General features: G+C 44.4%; 1 protein-coding gene across 1 annotated transcript in view; it reads right to left on the minus strand.

The window, feature by feature from the left end:
- The window catches only part of Appl (amyloid-beta-like protein), a 422,233-nt gene that overhangs the window by 323,060 nt on the left and 88,349 nt on the right, over positions 1-10,824 (minus strand). The window lies entirely within an intron of this gene.

Below are 10,824 nucleotides of genomic sequence, written 5' to 3' on the forward strand. Positions count from 1 at the left end.
CCGCATAATTTGGGTAAAACAATACAAACCATTGTTACATACACATTTTTACTATTATAAATGCTCGTTTATGTTTAAGTTATAATGCTGGAGAGTATTAATCCTCTACATAATTTAAAACTGTCTTTCCTCTATTGGCGTTGTTGCAGTAACCTACCACATATACTGGTGACCTTTACCTATGACTAGTTTCAAGGGGTCTTTTACCCCTAACAGCCCGTCCTGAGGCCAGGCTCAGGATTCAGCAAAAGTAGAAAGAAGCTTTACAACTGCAAACTTTTCATCTTCGTTCCGACAGAGTCTGATGTGTAGTGGCAGTATGTCGAGTCTTGGGCCAAGGATGTGTTGTCAGTGTATCCAAGCTGTAATGGATATGTGGGTCAGGTTCCCAGCAGTAACAGCCTGGCTGACAAGACAAGCCTTGCCCAAGGTCTGGCTCCAGAAGTAGGAAAGTTCTCAAAACTCATGAAGTGTATATAAAAGGTAAAGGTATCCCCCCCCCCTCCCAGCTCTTCACTAGGTTTATTCTACACTTTCTCCTATATCTTCCACTCCAAGAAGATATAAACCAAGTTTTTCAATGGGCAACGGAGAACAATATGATGTTCAATGAAGACAAATCCCAACTACTCCGTCATGGAACTCTAATTACACAATAGAACGGAAAAGTAATGTGAAAGACTTGGGAGTGGTAATGCCTGAGGATCTCACCTTCAAGGATCACAACAGTGCCACTATCACATCTGCAAGGAAAATTATAGGACGGATAATGAGAACGTTGAAAACAAGATATGCTAAGCCAATAATGATCCTCTTTAAATCACTTGTTCTCTCTAGGATGGAATACTGCTGTACGTTAACATCTCCATTCATGGCAGGTGAAATCGCAGATCCAAAGAATGTACAGAGAACCTTTACTGCACATAAAAGTTCCGTGAAACCCTTAACTACTGGGAACGCTTGGAAGCACTTGACTTGTACTCACTGGAGTGCAGGCGAGATATACATTATAACCTACACCTGGAAAATCCTAGAGGGACTGGTCCCTAATCGGCACACAGAAATCACTCCCTACAAACGAAAAAAAAAAGCTTGGCAGGCGGTGCAACAAACCCCTAATGAAAAGTAGGGGCGCCATAGCATACTAAGAGGAAACATGATAAGTGTCCGGGGCCCAAGACTTCAACAGCCTCCCACCATGTATAAGGGGAATTACCAATAGACCCCTGATAATCTTCAAGAGGTAGCTGGAAAGATACCTAAAGTCAGTGCCGGATCAGCCGGGCCGTGGTTCGTACGTTGGACTACGTGCGGCCAGCAGTAACAGCCAAGTTGATCAGGCCCTGATCCACCGGGAGGCCTGGCCGTAGAGCGGGTCGCGGGGGCGCTGATCCCTGGAATACTCTCCAGGTAGGTGTGCAGGTTGGGGACCAGATCCTTAATTATCTTCCTGACCACCACCGTCTGCGTTCATCTAACTTCAACGTTCTTACATTACTGAAATAATGTAGTTTCGCTATTCCCTCCCTCCCTCTCCCTAATATTTATTCATGGTGTCGATGAATGTTTGATATGTAACTACAGTGTTCATCCATCCTTTAGTTTCACGGTAGTTAAAAAGTGGAAGAATTTGGATGAGGAAGTGGTTTATCTGATTTTTACTGAAGTGGTGACAAAAATTTAATACATAGCTTCAAGATTTGATAAAAAAAAAGACGAGCTCAGGAAATGTTCATGGTAGTAGTCTAGGAGCCGGGGCCAGGAGACAAATTCCAGTCTCGGTAAACACAACTGCGATCCATCGGTGAACATCTGAGCTGAACCTCCATTAGATTCAGCATCGATAATGGCTAGATATTCACTCCTAATTATTGTCTGCGATGCATCAGATTCAATCATTTAACGTTTAATCACCTATGGTATTATATCTCGCTTTCCGCTTCCAATTCCCCAGAAGGTGCACGACTCCAACGGGTTTAGTACGTGCCCGGGAATATATACAAGTATAAAGAAAAGAAATGGCACAATACTGTGACTGGAATACACAAATAACCCGCACATAGGAGGAAAACTTACGATGTTTCGGTCCAACTTGGATCATTAACTGTGACTAATTAATGGTCCGAGTCAGGCCGAAACGTCACTAGTTTCATTCTACGTGCGGGATATTTGTGTATACAATACCACTATGTAAGGATGGGTTCCGAGACGTTATGAAATAGACACCAGAGATGTCTATCCGTGGGATACCATACCATGCTGGATGGCACTAGATAACCTTGCTAAACCAATGGTCCCCTTAACCCCACGGTTCTGGCTGCAGAATTCAGAGATAACAGTGGTACCCACAACAACGTTTCCCAATAAATACAGACACCAATATCGACCACTTGTTACAACGGGTTCTTAGGTACCTTGGGACAACCTTGAAAGTTGTTATAAGCCGTTCTTGATAATATTATAGAAAACATTAAGTGAGCCCAATGAAAATAAGTCACTGACTTTTTGGGGGGAGTTATCCTAGATAATTTACACATATGCTGCTACGTATGATAATTTACGTAACTGTATTTGTGTATACCTATACCTGAATAAACTGGAGAGTAAACTGGAGAGAAAAAGACGCTCCCTCTACAGAAGACGACGAAGAGTCACTGAGCTCCTCAGGAGTGCTAGAATATCTGATACACGAAGGGAGGCGCTGACCAGGGAAGTGGAAACTATCGAACTTAAGCTAAATGACTCTTACAGGAACCAGGAGAGGCAGGAGGAGCTTAAAGCTATTAGTGAAATTGAAAGAAATTCAAAATATTTCTTTTCATATGCCAAAAACAAGGCAAATACCACATCTAGTATCGGGCCCTTACTCAGACAGGATGGGACTTACACAGACGACAACAAGGAAATGAGTGAAATATTGAAATCCCAGTACGACTCTGTGTTTAGTGAACCAATAATCGGTCTGAGGATCGACGACCCAAATGATTTCTTCATGAATGAGCCTCAAAACTCCATAAATGTATGCCAGATTTCCGACATTACCCTAACTCCGATAGATTTCGAAAAAGCCATTGACAACATGCCTATGCACTCAGCCCCGGGCCCAGACTCGTGGAACTCTGTTTTCATTAAGAACTGCAAGAAACCCCTCTCGTGTGCCCTAAGTACACTATGGAGGAGGAGCTTGGACATGGGTGAAATTCCACAGTCACTTAAAACAACGGATATAGCCCCACTCCATAAAGGTGGCAGCAAAGCATTAGCTAAGAACTATAGACCAATAGCTCTGACGTCCCACATCATAAAAATCTTTGAAAGAGTGCTAAGAAGCAGGATTGCAAATCACCTGGATTCCCAAAATCTGCACAATCCAGGGCAACATGGGTTCAGGGCAGGTCGCTCCTGCCTCTCACAACTACTGGATCACTATGACATGGCCTTGGATGCACTGGAAGAAAATCAGAATGCAGATGTAATATACACAGACTTTGCAAAAGCATTTGGGGAGATGGATCTTCAACTTCCTAACAAATCGAACACAAAGAGTAGTGGTCAACAGAGTTAAATCGGAGGCTGCCATAGTGAAGAGCTCTGTTCCACAAGGCACAGTACTCGCCCCCATCTTATTCCTTATTCTCATATCAGACATAAACAGAGATATACACCACAGCACCGTATCATCCTTTGCGGATGATACTAGGATCTGCATGAGGCTGTCATCTGCTGAGGACGCGGTTAACCTCCAAGAAGATATAAACAAAGTTTTCCAGTGGGCAACGGTAAACAATATGATGTTCAATGAGGACAAATTCCAACTACTCCGTTATGGAAAACTGGAGGAGATAATAACTAGAACAGAGTATACTACTGACTCCGGCCATACAATAGAGCGGAAAAATAATGTAAGGGACCTGGGAGTAGTAATGTCTGAGGATCTCACTTTCAAGGATCACAACAGTGCCACGATCGCACGTGCAAAGAAAATGATAGGATGGATAATGAGAACTTTCAAAACGAGAGATGCCAAGCCCATGATGATCCTTTTCAAATCACTTGTTCTCTCTAGGCTGGAATACTGCTGTACATTAACATCTCCATACAAAGCAGGTGAAATCGCAGATCTAGAGAGTGTACAGAGATCCTTTACTGCACGTATAAGTTCTGTCAAGCACCTTAACTACTGGGAACGCTTGGAAGCACTTGACTTGTACTCGTTGGAACGCAGGAGGGAGATATATATCATAATCTACACTTGGAAAATCTTGGAAGGAATGGTCCCAAATCTGCACACAGAAATCACTCCCTACGAAAGTAAAAGACTGGGCAGGCGATGCAAAATGCCGCCAATAAAAAGTAGGGGCGCCATTGGTACACTAAGAGAAAACACCATAAGTGTCCGGGGCCCAAAACTGTTCAACAGCCTCCCATCAAGCATTAGGGGAATTGCCAATAAACCCCTGGCTGCCTTCAAGAGAGAGCTGGACAGATACCTAAAGTCAGTGCCGGATCAGCCGGGCTGTGGCTCGTACGTTGGACTGCGTGCGGCCAGCAGTAACAGCCTAGTTGATCAGGCCCTGATCCATCGGGAGGCCTGGTCGTGGACCGGGCCGCGGGGGCGTTGATCCCCGGAATAACCTCCAGGTAACCTCCAGGTCCATTATTTTAATTAAAGGTTTGAAATACCTCATAAGTGATACCATCCTTTCCAAGGACAATTGTTTATCTTTCTCTTTTAACTACATACTACATTTTCCAAACCCTAACTGGTGTATTAGCTGTATGTTATGCTGCAAGTCTGATAATATCTACACAATTATCATGTAGGTGACTTAGCCTCTCCATGTCAGCTGATAAAAGACAATACCGTGACTGGAACAATACACAAAAGTCAGACCGAAACGTCGTCATAAGTTTCAATACCAGTATGTTTTACGGTGCTTTGTGGATAGTTTTTTTTAAATGTATAATGAATAAAAATCATTGTAAAATGTTAGAGGTAAAAATGGGAAGTTAGAAGAAAAATTACAGCCACTTGAGGACCAAACATTTCATCAGCAATTATCTGTGAAGTAAGATATTTGGATATCTGCTAGTGTACCTTCATTATTTATTGAAGAAACAAAGATTCTGTGATATTATACAAGAAGTCATTGTTTTTTAATTCCACACTGGGAATTTCATCAAAATCATTCAAAATACTTTATTAGTTATTAATACATTTTTTCAAAATTAAAAAAAGGTGATATATACCTTTGATGACGCACTTTTCATACTTTTGCCATCTTACCAAATTCAATTAACTCGCTGTTAATCGTGTACACTCGTCTGCAACATTTTTATGTCCAATTTTCTTGTGCTCATACACGAGTGTTGCCATATAAAAAAAATCTTTATTTTTATGTATTTTCAGGGTGATCACCACAAAACTTAGACATTACCATATTCCAATTCAGACACTCTTTCAGTAAAAATAATTAAAACGGACAAATTAAATACATGGCTTGAACAACAACAACTCCCCCTCCTCCCATCAGCAAGGTGATGAGGATATCGTCAAACATTCACTATAGTTTTAGTAAACAAATGAACTTTAGAGGTTTCCTTCTGAGGGGAGACTAAAGGAAGGGAAGAGGGGGGTTAGACTAAGATATCAAGAATGATGGGAAGTACGTGTCTACCACCCTGGTGAGAGACTAAGTGGCGTCGGCCACAGGAAGCAAGGGCCACCCTGGAAGACGCTGGGACCCCTCCCCCATCTCATGGTGCAGTAGGGGTGAAGGGGGGTGTGAGGGAGAACTCTTGCCTTTCTCAGTCTGGCCCCGCCCTTGTCTCCACCTACTATGAGGAAGGAACACACTGATACACATCCCCTGGGTCTCTCCCTTATCGCTTGCTATCTTGACCACACGCAATGCTTTCTTACTTCACTACCACGTCTTGATACGCAAATTATCCAAACTCACATGCACCAACCTCCACGCCTTTATACTCAAACACACCATTACGAACACACACCACCTGAATTCCTCACCACTACTATTCTTTACCACACCTCCGCTAACCCCTAACACACTACCAACTCTCTACCATACCGTCATCCCTTACATTACCAACATTCCCACCACATCCGCAACAGCTTCGCCACACCATCATACGAAGCACATCACCGAAATACAATTTCAATGTCACATACTAAACTAGTTAACCTAAGAAAAAGCTTTCAGGAACATTAACAAACATTTATGAACATTATATGCAACCTAAGTTAGGGTCATCTTGGATTATATAACGCCAGCGAGGAACCCGCATATAATCCAAAGCTCTGAAAGAAGACTGACGCCGGAGCTGAGGATAAGACTAGTCGGATTAACTCAGGAGGGATTGTGGATTGGCCACGATTAGGGACCTAAAGCACTTAACCTAACACCTGGAGAGGACGACCAGGGGTAATATTACCACTGCATACAAAATACTCAGAACAGACAGTAAATACGAACAGGTTGTGAGAGATGAGAACAGCAGTAGAAAAGACACATAGAATGCAGCTAAAGACGCAGATGAGACAGGGATGTTAGAAAATGCATTTTCAGTCAGTGTAGTAGTATAAGGGACGCGAGATAATAGAAGTGGTGGAGACCAACATCATACAAAGTTGCATGAGTAGGTATGATCGGGTCCGTAAGCGTCAGTAATCAGGGATGTCCATGGAGATAAGAGGCAGAACCCCGAGCTATAAATCAACTTCTGTAAACAGAGGGGTACTTGTAACCTTTACACCCTAGAAATCACCCCCCCCCCACCACCACACACACCAGCGAAGAGGTGGGGTCAGGAGCTGGGAATCGACCCCAGCAACCACAAATAGGTGAGCACAACCCCCTTCCTCCCCCCACACATCAGCCCCCCAGCAGGGGTTGTCAGAGAAACTGGTGCGTCGATAAGAGGAAACGGGTCGATCAATATTCGAGGCAGCCACCTCATCCTTACTCCACCTGGCTCCCGTCTCTCTGCTACCACATTCACTTTCCTCTAAGAAACAGTCACCTGCCACTCAGATCACTGAATTCAACGTGACAATCAGGGGTCGCTTACCGTTCTCTATTACTGCCAACAGCTACCCTTGTCTTGCCACGTTCCCCATCCTAGTGCCAGTATCACTGAACGGCTCATCTTTTGATAAACACCTGTGTCAGGTGATTTCCCCCCCCCCCGACGAATAAATTAACAATAACGTTGCCTTCACAACGTTATTTAACATCTCATTACTGCTCCTGAACTTGCTAACGCCCTCGCTGTGCAGCCATGTCACTGTAAGTAGACATTTTTACACCTCGTTACGACTACACATACCATGAGACTTTTCGTTACCGTCTAGACATATTCGCTGGTTTACAAGGCTTTTAATCATATAAAATTATTATTATTATTTGTAAGGCTAAGCCTGTGTGAGTCACTCGGTGGAAGAAGTGGTAGAGGCTCGATACTTCGTCCGCTAATCGTGAGGGACACGCTATTCTGGCTGCCAGCTAGACTAAGGGGTGACTCACCACACGTCACCAAGCTGGTTAACGTCCACGCCTCGTGAATATGTTAGGCCTAGATATCTGGCTATCCAGGCGTTACGGCCGAGACATGTCGTAAAGACGCCCTCTATTTCGACGTTACTACCCAGACAACTCTCTAAAGCGTCTGCAGGCTCGTTATCCAGACGGTGCTGCCCAAACGTCTCGCTATATCGTTCCCACTTTCGCTATTTCGATAAATCAGTCCCAGTCTCGCTATCCCGACGTTAAACCGAAGCACCTCGTTTGAGCTGTTATATCTCGCTATCCCTCACGTTAAACATTTCTCTGAAGCAGCTCCTGCCTCGTCCTCCTCACGTTACAGCTTAAGACATTTCGCTGTAGCATTTACAATCTCCCATGGTTGTAATGCATATACGTTGGACTGTGGGCGGCAGACAGCAACAGCTTGATCAATGAGGGCAGCAACTAGGTCTGGTCTGGTCTGGTCTTGGACCGAGTAACGTGAGCGGTGACCTCCGGAAGCGACTCCAGGTATAATACACAAATAACCCGCACATATTAGAGAGAAGCTTATGACGACGTTTCAGTCCGATTTGGACCATTTACAAAGTCACAGGTAGGTAAACACTCCACGTTACAGCCTAGACATCTCGCTGAAATGGTCCCAGTCTCGTTATCTCCAGTAGACATCTCGTTAAGTAGCACCAACATGATTACTCCGACGTGCGGTTATCCGAGGTGAGGTGGGGAGGTGAGTGTGGAAGCAGCATGCAACACACACAGATGAGAGGGTAATAATCCCACAGGGGCAATTATCCCCTAAATTATAACCACACATACACACGGACGTGTGGAAGAGGTGTTCAGCGACGAGTGAAGCCCCGTCCTGGGAATTGTGTGAGTCATTGGCGTCATGGGGAGGCGTGGGGGAGGTACTGGCGGTGAGGGTATGAGAGGTTGGCGGTGGTTGCGGTTTGTGGTAGTGGTTTGTAGTAGTTGATATTCCTTAGCAGGTGGTTGTGATGGCAGAACTGGATAAATGTTGTAGGGTTGGAGTGCTTGCTAGCCGCAAGCAGTCCACCACAGCTCGGTGATCAAGAACTATCTTGTGGAACTTACTAGTAATCCCCCTAAAGTATGACGGGAGCGTGTTGAATGTCTAGGTCCCTTTATACTTGAGTTACATATGTATTAAAAAAAAAATTATCCACTCACTTGAATTCTGTTCTACCATTTATTTTCCGTTCCAGCCTCGTATGCTATCCAATCTGGTCGTAATTAAAACATCATACCCTAATGCAAATTTTTCACATACCTGTGACCGTTTATGAGGGATCTGGGCAAGTTCTCTAATGATTTTGTTCTGCCAGATTGTTCTTGTTGACGACCTGGTAACTCCCATAGCTATTACAGCCTGGTTGATCTGGCAGAATCTTTGGTTCACAACCAAAGGACCAGGGTTCAAGCCCGGGTGAACTGACGCATCTATGGCAAATCTCTTTGCACCTAGCAGCAGACAATGACCCAGGAATGAACTGTTGCGGCTCGCACCATATTGATTAGTAGTAGTCTACCTAGACAGAGCTAACTTTAAACCCCTCTCGCGTGCCCTAAGTACACTATGGAGGAGCAGCTTGGACGGGTGAAATTCCACAGTCACTTAAAACAACGGATATAGCCCCACTCCATAAAGGTGGCAGCAAAGCATTAGCTAAGAACTATAGACCAATAGCTCTGACGTCCCACATCATAAAAATCTTTGAAAGAGTGCTAAGAAGCAGGATTGCAAATCACCTGGATTCCCAAAATCTGCACAATCCAGGGCAACATGGGTTCAGGGCAGGTCGCTCCTGCCTCTCACAACTACTGGATCACTATGACATGGCCTTGGATGCACTGGAAGAAAATCAGAATGCAGATGTAATATACACAGACTTTGCAAAAGCATTTGACAAATGCGATCATGGCGTAATAGCCCATAAAATACGTGCTAAAGGAATAAGTGGGAAAGTGGGGAGATGGATCTTCAACTTCCTAATAAATCGAACACAAAGAGTAGTGGTCAACAGAGTTAAATCGGAAGCTGCCATAGTGAAGAGCTCTGTTCCACAAGGCACAGTACTCGCCCCCATCTTATTCCTTATCCTCATATCAGACATAGACAGAGATATACACCACAACACCGTATCATCCTTTGCGGATGATACTAGGATCTGCGTGAGGCTGTCATCTGCTGAGGACGCGGTTAACCTCCAAGAAGATATAAACAAAGTTTTCCAGTGGGCAACGGTAAACAATATGATGTTCAATGAGGACAAATTCCAACTACTCCGTTATGGAAAACTGGAGGAGATAATAACTAGAACAGAGTATACTACTGACTCTGGCCATACAATAGAGCGGAAAAATAATGTAAGGGACCTGGGAGTAGTAATGTCTGAGGATCTCACTTTTAAGGATCACAACAGTGCCACGATCGCACGTGCAAAGAAAATGATAGGATGGATAATGAGAACTTTCAAAACAGAGATGCCAAGCCAATGATGATCCTTTTCAAATCACTTGTTCTCTCTAGGCTGGAATACTGCTGTACATTAACATCTCCATTCAAAGCAGGTGAAATCGCAGATCTAGAGTGTGTACAGAGATCCTTTACTGCACGTATAAGTTCTGTCAAGCACCTTAACTACTGGGAACGCTTGGAAGCACTTGGACTTGTACTCGTTGGAACGCAGGAGGGAGATATATATCATAATCTACACTTGGAAAATCTTGGAAGGAATGGTCCCAAATCTGCACACAGAAATCACTCCCTACGAAAGTAAAAGACTGGGCAGGCGATGCAAAATGCCCCCAATAAAAAGTAGGGGCGCCATTGGTACACTAAGGGAAAACACCATAAGTGTCCGGGGCCCAAAACTGTTCAACAGCCTCCCATCAAGCATTAGGAGAATTGCCAATAAGCCCCTGGCTGCCTTCAAGAGAGAGCTGGACAGATACCTAAAGTCAGTGCCGGATCAGCCGGGCTGTGGCTCGTACGTTGGACTGCGTGCGGCCAGCAGTAACAGCCTAGTTGATCAGGCCCTGATCCATCGGGAGGCCTGGTCATGGACCGGGCCGCGGGGGCGTTGATCCCCGGAATAACCTCCAGGTAACCAGGTAGGATAACAGCATTCCTAGGAGGGGTAGAGTACTTCAGAGATGGACTCTGAAAGGAGTCAAGATATGATAGCATGATTCTAAAACAAAGGGGCAGGAGTGGTAGCATACCTAAGAGTTACGCTTTGAAATAAGCCTA

Source organism: Cherax quadricarinatus, chromosome 67 (assembly GCF_038502225.1).
Source record: "Cherax quadricarinatus isolate ZL_2023a chromosome 67, ASM3850222v1, whole genome shotgun sequence".
NCBI classification, from domain to species: domain Eukaryota; kingdom Metazoa; phylum Arthropoda; class Malacostraca; order Decapoda; family Parastacidae; genus Cherax; species Cherax quadricarinatus.